General features: G+C 37.1%; 1 pseudogene; it reads right to left on the reverse strand.

The window, feature by feature from the left end:
* Positions 1 to 5,455: 5,455 nt before the first annotated feature.
* LOC127491919 (small nucleolar RNA SNORA51) lies at positions 5,456 to 5,580 on the reverse strand (annotated as a pseudogene).
* Between the last annotated feature and the right edge of the window lie 5,743 nt (positions 5,581 to 11,323).

Genomic DNA, 11,323 nt, shown 5'->3' on the forward strand with positions numbered 1-11,323 from the left:
GTGAACCAATGGCAAAGGAAGACCTTTCTCTCTGTCTCTCTCTCTCACTGTCCACTCTGCCTGTCAAAAAAAAAAAAAAAAAAAAAAAAAAAAAAAAAAAAAAAAAAGAAAACTCACCAGAGTAACTATACAAATTTAGAATGTCCTCATATTGTGAACATGGTGTGTAAATCATTTATCTTTAGTGTGAAGACCATAAAAATTATAATCAACACATTAAAATATTAAGAAATATGTAATATCAGAGATCAAATATAACATCATAAATTCAAAATTTGAGGAGTAATGGAGTGCAAGTGTAGAATTTCTTATGGTTTTTGCCCCTCTTCCCAACTTTATTGTTATCATTTCACTATATGTTGTCATAGTCAAAAAAATTTTTTATAATCCTCATGGTAACCACAAAGCAAAAACCTATAGATTTATCAAAAATAGTAGGCAAGAATCAAAGTATATCACTAAAGAAATTCACTTAATGAAGATTGTGATAAAGGGAGAAAGGGATTACAATAAGAATACAAAACAATCATCAAAATGGAAGTAAGACCTTGGCTATTACTAATTTACTTAAATGTCAGTGGACTAAAATGAAAAGACTTGACTAAATGGATTCTTTTAAAAAGACTCAACTATATGCTGCTTATAGGAAACTCACTTCACCTCTAAGGCCACATACAGATTTAAAGCAAAAGGATGGAACATGATATTCTATGCAAACAGAACCCAAAAGAAAACAAGAAGCAGAAGACCTCTATCAGATAAAAATCAAAAGTAGTAAAGAGGGACCAGGAAGGTCATCATAAATGACAGAGGGCTCACTTCAGCACGAGGAAATAATACTTATAAATGCATATACACCCAATGTTGGAGTATCCAAATATATCAAGTAAATGTCAATCAACATAGATTTCAACACAGTAATAGCAGGGGACTTTAACACCCCACTTTCAGAAACAGATCATTCAGACAGAAAATTAACAAAGAAAGAGCAGAGTTAAATGGTACCATAGATCAATTAGAACTAACAGACTTCAATAAAGCTTACCAACCAACAGCTGCAAAATACATATTATATTCAATAGCACAGGGAAGATCATATGGCCCATCACAAATCAAGTCTCAACAAACTTAAAAGAATAGAAATTATAAAGTATCTTTTCTGACTACAATGTAATAAAAATGGAAATCAGCAATAAGAAAAACTTCAGGAACTACACAAATACAGGAAAATTAAACAGCTTCCTCCTGGACAACTAATGGATCAAAAAAGAAATCAAGGAGAACATTAAAGAATTTCTTGAAATTAATGAAATGGAAACACAACATACCAACACCTATAGGATAAAGCAAAAGCAGTATGAAGAGGGAATTTTATAATAATCAATGCCTGCATCAAAAAGCAAAAAGACCTCAAATAAACAATTTAATCACTGCACCTTACATAACTAGAAAAACAAGTCAAATCCAAGGTTCATAGAAGAAAAGAAATAATAACATTCATAGTATAAATAAATGACATAAAGAAAAAAATATAAATCAGCAATGAAATGAGGAGCAGTGCTGGCTCTTTGAAATTATAAACAAAATTGATAAATCCTTCGATAGAATAACCACACACAACAAAAAGAGGATTCAAATACAGAATCTGAGAGGAAAATGATGGATACCACAGAAATATGAAGGATTGTTTGAGATTATTTGAACAATTACATAGCAACACACCCACTAACCTAGAAGAAATGGACAAGTTCTTGGACAAATACACCTTAACAAGGTTGAATCATGAGGAAATAGAATATGTAAACAGACCATTAACAAATAACATGACTGAATCAGCAATACAAAAATCTCACATCAAAGAAAAGCCCACAACCAGATAGCTTTATTGATTAATTATATCAAACATTTAAAGAATATTTAACACCAATCCTTTTTAAATTATCTTTAACAAAATAGAAGAGGGAATTCTTCCAAATTCATTCCATGTGGCCAGGATTATTTTGATACCAAAACCAGACAAAGGCACAACAAAGAAAAGGAAACTACAGATCAGTATTTCTGGAGGGCACAGATGTCAAAATCCTCAACAAAACACTAGTGAACCAAATCCAACAGCACATTAAAAAGATCATTCACCATGATCAAGTGGGACTCATCCCATGGATGCAGGGATGGTTCAACAAATGCAAATCAATTAATTTGACATATCACATCAAATAAATGAAGGGCAAAAATCAATTACCTCAGTAGATGAAGAAAAAGCATTTAATAAAATTCAACATCCCTTCACGAGAAACTCTGATCAAATTAGGTACAGCAGAAATTACCTCAACATAATTAAGACCATATAGAACAAGCAAACAGCTAATATCATACTGAATGGAGAAAAGCTGAAAGCTTTCCAAGATCTGGAATAAGATAAGGAAGCCCACTCTTGCCACTATTCAACATAGTAGTGGAAGTCCCATCTAGAAAAATTAGGCAAGAGAAAGAAAGGCAACTACATTGTAAAGGAGGAAGTCAAATTGTCACTGTTTACAGATGACATGATCTTACATATAGAAAACCCCAAAGATTCCACCAAAAAGCTGTTAGAATAAACAAATTGATTGAAATTGAAGGATACAATATACAAAAATCAGTCATGTTGTTACACACTAATAGTTAATTCCTAGTATCTTGGATCCACTAAGGGCTCAATAGTATAATTGTAACTAAAAAGAAACACTGGCCTATTCAATCTAAAATCTTAAATCCCAAGAGGAATGGATCAGATCAAGATTTGGATATGCCACGTTCTTTTAAACTTGAGTATTACTGGGACAAACATATGACATTTAACTATCATTCATTTTATGGAAAATGTCTTATAATAAGAATATACATTTATCCTAGCAATTACATGCCACTTTACTTCCAAATGATGATGTCTCATCTATAATGATGGTCTGCTGATAGTGAACTACAAACAAGCAAATCAACGACATGGCCTTTATTAAAACCTTCCCATGGGAGAGGGAGGAGGAGGTACGGTGAGAGAGGGTGTGGGAGGGTAGGTATGGTGGGAAGAATCACTATATTCCCAAAGTTGTACTTATGAAATTTGTATTCCTTAAATAAAAGGTTTCTTTGAGAAAAAAAATAAATAAAACTTTCCCAAGCTGGATAGCCATTTGTCTAATTTATTGTTCTCAATTTTATCACCATCATCAATCCTGTACTTTCAAAAATTAATGTACTGGGGCAGGAGATTGGTATAGTGTTTCCTATGCCCATATACACATCAAAGAGTGAGGGTTTGAGTTGGGCTCCACCCTAATCCCAGCTTCCTGTGTAGATCTGGATTCAGTTTCTGGCTTTCGGCTTTGCTTTTGCCCAGCCCTGGCTGTCGCAGGAATTTGGGGAGTGAAGCAGTAGTTGAGAGCAGTGTATGTCTCCTGCATCCCATACAGTCACTGGTTCAAATCCCGGCTATTCTACTCCCAATCCAGCTCCCTGCTAATGTGTCTGGGAAATCAGTGGACAATGGCCCAAGTGCTTGGGCCCCTGCAACCATGTGGGAGACCTGGAGGAAGCTCCTGGCTCCTGGCTTTGGCCTGTCCCTTTCTCACTCCCCCAAGCCATTTGGGGAGTAAACTAGCATATGGAAGTTCTCTTTCTCTGTCTCTCCCTCTAACTCTGTTTTTCAAATAATTAATTTATTTTTAAAAAGGTATTCAAAAAATTTTTATTTTCTTAGTATTTGTTTTAAAATATTTTTTCTTGTTTAATGTAATACCTTTTTTTCTGAAAATCTTGTAAAATGCAGAACATTAGAATAAATGATCCTCTGTACATAAGCTGAAGACAAATTAAAAAAAAAATCTTATTTATTTGAGAGACTTAGAGCTCCCATCTGTTGGTTCACTCTCCAAATGTCAACAATGACCAGGACTGGGTCAGGCCAAAGATGCTGGGAGCAGGGAACTGAATCCAGCTCTCCCACATGGGTGATAGGGACTTAACTACTTGTGCTACTACCTGAAAGATGTTATCACTTGTTGGATGCACACTAGCAGGAAGCTGAAATTGGAGGATGCACTGGGATTTGAACCCAGGCACTCTGATATGGGATGCCAGTGTCCTGACCAGTATTCTAAACATTAGGCCAAATACCTGCTAATGTTAATTTCCTCATGCATATTTTTAATTAAATATTGGTACATATGTTTTATCTTTCTACGGTATGTAGAACTCATTTTGCTTTTAGTATAATTTTGTAGGCTTCCCCTGCAGATTCCATACATCTCAATCCAAGATCATTCCCTACACATTTTCCATTTTATTATTTGATATAGCAATTGGGATCTTATCTCCCATAAACAGTTTCTGCCAGTACATTTACCTTGTAAATTGTCTCTAGATCTTCCTAGTCATTACACCAAACTAGCATTAATTCTAAATTTAATTTGAGTCTCCTAGGGAAATAAACATACATAATTTCCAAATGTTCCTTTCCCATATTTATGTTACTTGCTTCATATGCATTTCATATATTACAATTTCTAGACTAATTTAAATAATAAGCACATTATCAACCTCCTTGTGTTTTGTTCTTAGTATTTTTGTAATACATGTTTAATTTACTTGAAAGGGCAAGGGAGGAAAGGATAGAAAAATCTTCCATCCACTGGTTCACTCCTCAGCTACCCAAAACAAACAGGACTGGGCCAGGCTGAAGGCAAGAGTCTGGAACTCATTCTGGATCTCTCACGTGGGTGACAGGGATCCAAGTTCTTTTTTATAAAAGATTTATTTCACTTTTTTGAAAGGCAGAGTTATAGAGGGAGAGACACAGAGAGCTCTTCCATCCACTGGTTCACTCCCCAAATGGCTGCAATGGTTAGGGCTGGGTTAAACCGAATCCAAGAGTCAGGAGTTTCTTCTGGGTCTCCCACATGCGTGCAGAGGCCCAGCACTTGAACTACCTTCTGCTGCTTTTCCAGGTGCATTAGCAAGGAGCTGGACTGGAAGTGGAGCAAGCGGGACTCAAACCGGTGCCCATATGGGATGCTGGCATTGCAGGCAGCAATACTCACTATGCCACAACACCGGCCCCAGATGCCAAATTCTTGAATTGTCACTTGCTACATCCAAGGATGTGCATCAGTAGGAAGCTGGATCAGAAATGCAGTGACCAGAACTTGAACCAGGTACTCTGGGTTGCAGGTGTCCAGGGGTAGATTAACCTACTGTGCCACTTTTCCTTAGTCTTGATTTGAATAGAACCACCTCTAGTTTGTTACAATTATGACATTTTCAGTTACTGAGATTAGAGTGATAACTTCTATGATACATGAAGAATTTCTTCCCATACTTAAAGTGGATGTGGAATTCAGTAGAAGGCAATCAGATCACCACAGCTTATAGCTTATTTTAATAGTGTTTTAAAGCCCACCCCCCATTTTCCTAAACTCCATGTCCCCCCATTCACAAGCAGGAATGAGAGCCGAGCTGAGGTGTATATGGGGAAGGTCTACTCTGCTTCCTCTTTCTACATACAGTGTTAAGAACACAGCCTGTGGTAAGCACGAGGAGGCCCTAAAGCCAATATTCTTAATATTGAAACATCCTCAGGTTCCTAGGTTAACCTTTTGGTCATTTGGTTTTTCCTTCCTTTGCTGACGTCCAGCTATTAGCATTTTAATTAGAGTTTTCACATTCAGACCTGTGAGTTTCACTGTTTTGGTATTATAGACTCAAACTGAGGAAAGGGACTGGCAACTGCTCCTTTCCAGGTGATTGCTTCCCCCTAAGGAACTGCAGTAATACCTTCATATATGTAGTATCTTCCATGTATTATTTTTAAGGAGTTTTAAAGGTTACATGGCTTATACTAGCATGATTAAAAATACCAGATTAAACATCCTTATTTAACTCATCATGGCAATTATCGGTGCCTAGAACATTTAAAACAATTCTGATATAAAGTCATCCTACTTTAAGGCCTCTTCTGGAGGTAATCTGATAATTATTTATGACTCAGTGTTTAAAAAACAGGAAGAATTTTTTTTAATTTTTATGTATGGTAGAGGAAGAATCTGCACTTTTTCTTCCCTAACTCAGATCCCCTCTTTTACATGCAACAGATGACCATGTTGTCTTTTACATTTGTATGTATAAACAATGTTATAATAAATTACACTGCCTTCTAACAGTTTTATTTTCAGTGTCAAGTTTTCAACCTCCTAAGCTTCAACTGATGGGATTCCTTATGCTTTCTGGCTAATATACCTAAAAATTACTTCTGTATAATTTCAATGTTAACTTCAGAAATGAAGTGCTAAATAGCTATGGCTCCTTAAGTTAAAAAAAATTTTATTTCATTTAGAGAAGAGTACTGTCAATGCAGTTAAGATGCTGCTTGAGATCAGTGGGAGACACAAGGATGGCAAAATAGGCAGGGAGCTTTCTGCTCTAGTCTAGGGAAAAATAGTTAAAACAAACAAACAAAAAAATATGGAGACAGTTCCATCTCAGGGAAGAATTAGAAAATGGAAGATTAGAGGGACACTGTGGATCTACATGAAGGGTCTGGACACACACAACTCAGGACCCCAGCAGCCAAGAGCCTCAGCAACAGCTTTGGAGAATGAGGTGAGACCAGCCTGTAGCAGCACAAGGCACTGGCGATAAAGCTGCAGAACAGCCTGGTGTGAGTCGCGCTTGGAGCCCTGTGAGGGACAGTGTACCTGACAACTTAGAGGGAAAACAAAAGGGAGCATATTTCTTTCTCTACCCAGCACCTTTGTCTTGTAACTAGCCAAGAGAGGGTAGGCGCCAGGTTGTGTTCATGTGCCCTGCAACCAGCTGAGCAGAGATGCCTGAATCTGGCTGGGAGATTTGACAGGGGTTGGGCACTTCTGACTGAATGCACTGTGCCTGCATGTGAAGGCACAGGGTGCGGCTGGGTCTTTGGGCTGTCACCATGGGCAGCTCCACACGCTGGGGCTCCCTGATTCCCTGGTGAGGGTCATTGCTGCCAGAGTCATGCTCACAGTGAGGACTGCACAGATCCTTTGTGTGGTTCTTGTGGCAGTGTAAAAGAATATTATACTCACTGGAGCTAGCAACCAGGTATTGGCCTCTTTGGGGGAGAGGGGGTGAGCAAGAGACTATGCCGGAAGAGCTGATTAATCCTCCCCTCTGATTAAACAAAAGAAAAAAAGAAAAAAAAAAAAAAAGAAGAAGAGATTTACCATGCCCATTTTGGGTATCACCTTGGACACTCCCCTTACCCCACGGAGCACTGAACAGTGCTTCCTGGCCACTCCCAGGGCAGGCCTCAGGGTATTTACTGAGAGAACAGACATACCACTAATCCACAGAGGCATAGTTAGTCCCAACATAAAAGCCATCACGGGGGTGGGGGTGGGGGGACAAGTATCTCCACAAATGCACCAGAAATAAACACAGCAACTCAAGAAACAAAAATAAGGAAGACAACATGATACCTCTAAAGGAACACAATAACACTTCAATATTAGAATGTGAAAATGAAGAGATAAAAGAAATGCAGGAAACAGAATTCGAAAAATTGATCACAGAATTACTTAGAAGTAATCAGAAGCAAATTCACAAATTTAAGACATTCATATATGTCATGAATGAACATTTTTGCCATGAAATTGAGATTTTAAAGAGAAATCCTCTGAAGGGAGGAAAGAGCTTCCACTTTGCCTATGGGCTTGTGAAAATACTGAAGGAGTTTGTGGATTCAAAAGGATTCCATAACCTGGACAGTTCCTGTCAAGAGTCTCGAGTGATCACTGATGTCGTGAGTGTTAATTGTTAAACAAACAACAGGAGTCACTGTGCAACAACTTACCATGCAGGACCTCTGTCCTCAAAGAGTTGTATTGAGACTTAATAGTAAAACTCATCCTCAAAGAATTACTTCATTTTAGTGTATTAAGTGGAAGATATTCTTATGTCACACAAATTACAGTTATGTCTAAGTGCTCCCAAAAGATGTATCATTCTTGAGTTCATCTTTAAAGATAATAAAGTTTAAAAAAAAGCAAAATTATTACAAAATTATTATTGAGATGTGAAGACTTTGAACAGCCCTTGTCTGGACTGCTGAGGAACAGCTTTTGTTCTTGTTTTTTTTCTTCTTCTTCTTCTTCTTTTTTTTTTTTTTTTTTTTTTTGGACAGGCAGATTTAGACAGTGAGAAAGAGAGAGACGGAGAGAAAGGTCTTCCCTTCTGTTGGTTCACCCCCAAAATGGCTGCTGTGGCCCGCACACTGCAGCCTGCATGCTGCGCCAATCAAAAGCCAGTGGCCAGGTACTTATCCTGGTCTCCCATGCATGTGCAGGGCCCAAGGACTTGGTCCATCCTCCACTGCACTCCCGGGCCACAGCAGAGAGCTAGACTGGAAGAGGAGCAACCGGGACAGAATCCGGCGCCCTGACCAGGACTAGAACCCAGGGTGCCGGTGCTGCAGGCGGAGGATTAGCCTAGTGAGCTGTGGCATGGGTCTTGTTCTTGGTTTTTGGTGGTTTTTTTTTTTTTTATGCTTTTTTAGTTTTTTTTGCTTTTTTTTTCTTTCTCTCTCTTTTTTTTTTCCTCCCTCATAAAAGTGCTGAGCTCTTTACCTAGAATAGAATTATTCTTATGTGTATAAAGTTAAATGAAGTAAAAACAAGACTGGGAACAGGAGAGGGAAGAGGAGGGGTAGGAGTGTAGGTGGGAAGGTAGGTACGGTGGGAAGAATTATTATGTTCCTAAGGTTGTATTTATGAAATGCATGCAAATAAATAAAAATAAAATAAAATTACCATAAAACAGAAATCAAAATGAAATATTGGAAATGAAGAATTCAATAGAAAATAAAAATGTGGTGGAAAGCCTTAACAACAGCAAAACAAAGAATACACAAGTTAGAAGAGAAATCTTGGAAATTTTATTGTCAAACCAAAAAAAAAAAAGAAGAAATTAGAAAACTACAAAACAGTGTTGCAGATATATGGAATACCATCAAGCAACCCAACATACAGGTCTTAGAGGAGTTCCTAAAAGGCATGGAAAGAGAGAATGGATTAGAAGGCCTTTTTAGTGAAATAATTATAGGAAACTTCCCTAATTTGGAGAAAGAAAGGGATGTCAAGTACAGGAAGCACAAAAAACTGCTAATAGATATGACTCGAAAAGATCTTCACCACAACATATTGTAGTCAAACTCTCTACAATAACACATAAAGAAAAGATTATAAAATGTGCTCAAGAGAAACAGAGGATTACTTCCAGAGGATCTCCAATTAGACTCACAGTGGACTTCTCATCAGAAACCGTACAGGCTCGGAGAGAATGGAGAGATATATTATTCCAAGTCTTAAGAGAAAAAAAAATGTTAACCCAGAATACTGTACGCTGCAAAGCTCTCACTTATGAATGAAGGTGAAATAAAGATATCCCATAACAAAAAGAAACTGAAAGAATTTGTCACCACCCCTCCAGAAGATGTTTAAGGATATGTTGTACACAGAAACACGGAAACATGGTCATCAGTATGGACGATAGTAAAGGAAGGAAAGCTCTCAGTAAAAGTACAAAGGAAATCCATAGTAAAAAGTAGGAATATTTATGGGAAAATGGCAGGACAAAGTCATTACTTATCAATAGTCACCTTGAATGTAAATGGCCTTGACTCTACAGTTAAAAGACAAACACTGGCTGAATGGATTAAAAAAAACAAAACAAAACCCATCTATTTGCTGTGTGAAAGAAACACATCTCATCAATTAAGATGCATGCAGACTGAAAGTGAAAAGATAAGAAGATATTCCATGCTAACAGAAACAAAAACGGAGCTAGTGAGTCACCCTAAAATCAGACAAAACAGACTTTAACCCAAAACTGTTAAAAGAAACAAAGAAGGACACTATGTAGTGATTAAGGGATCAATTCAACAGGAAGAGGTGACAATTATAAATGTATATACACCTAATTACAGGGCACCTGGCTATTGAAAAGAAATATTAAGGGATCTAAAGGGAGATACGGACTCAGATATAATAGTAATGGGGGATTTCAATACTCCACTTTCAGCAATGGACAGATCAACCAAACAGAAAATCAGTAAGGAAACAGCAGAGTTATTCAATACTACAGACCAAATGGACCTAACATATCTAAAAAACTTTTCATCCTACAGTTGCAGAATACACAGTCTTCTCACCTGTACATGGAACCTTCTCTAAGATTGACTACATGCTAGGCCATAAAACAAGTCTCAGCATAAAAAAAAAAAAAAAAAAAAAAAAAACCTGAAATCATACCATACATCTTCTCTGACCACGATGCAATCAAGCTGGAAATAAACAACTCAAGGATCTGCAGAACATATGCAAACATGGAGACTCAACAACATGCTCTTGAAAAGAAGAAATCAAAAGAGAAACTAAAAAATTTCTGGAAACAAATGAAGATAACAACAAAACATATCAAAACTTATGGGATACATCAAAAGCAGTGTTAAGATGAAAGTTTATCATAACTGGTACCTACATCAAGAAATTGGAAAGGCACCAAATAAATGAGCTATTAATGCATCTCAAGGATCTAGAAAAACAACAGCAAACCAAAACCAAAACTACTGGGAAAAAAGAAAGAATTAAAATTAGAAAAGAAATCAACAAAATTTCATCAAAAAAAGCAAAAGATCAGCAAAATGAAGAGCTATTTCTTCGAAAAAGTAAATAAAATTGGCAAACCATTGGTCCAACTAAGCAAAAAAAGGAGAGAGAAGACCCAAAGAAATAAAATTAGAGATGAAAAGGAAATGTAACAACAGATCCCACAGAAATAAAAAGAATCATCAGAAATTACTACAAAGAGCTGTATGCCAACAAACTGAGAAACCTAGAAGAAATGGATAGATTCCAGAACACATACAAACTACCTAAATTGAGCCATAAAGACGTAGAAAACCTAACAGGACCCATTATCAAGACAGAAATTGAGTCAGTAATAAATACCCTCCCAACAAAGTAAAGCCCAGGACCGGATGGCATCACTGCTGAATTCTACCAGACATTTAAAGAAGAACTAACTCCAATTCTTTTCAAGTTATTCAAAACAACTGAAAGGGAGGGGATCCTCACAAATTCTTTCAATGAAGCCAGCATCACCTTAATTCCTAAAACTGAAGAAGATACAATAAACAAGTAGAACTACAAACCAGTTTCCCTGATGAACATAGATGCAAAAATCCTCAACAAAATTCTGGCCAATCGAATCCCACAATACATCTGAGAGATCATTCACAAGGTCCAGGTGG

Source organism: Oryctolagus cuniculus, chromosome 3, assembly GCF_964237555.1.
Source record: "Oryctolagus cuniculus chromosome 3, mOryCun1.1, whole genome shotgun sequence".
Classification (NCBI taxonomy): Eukaryota; Metazoa; Chordata; class Mammalia; order Lagomorpha; family Leporidae; genus Oryctolagus; species Oryctolagus cuniculus.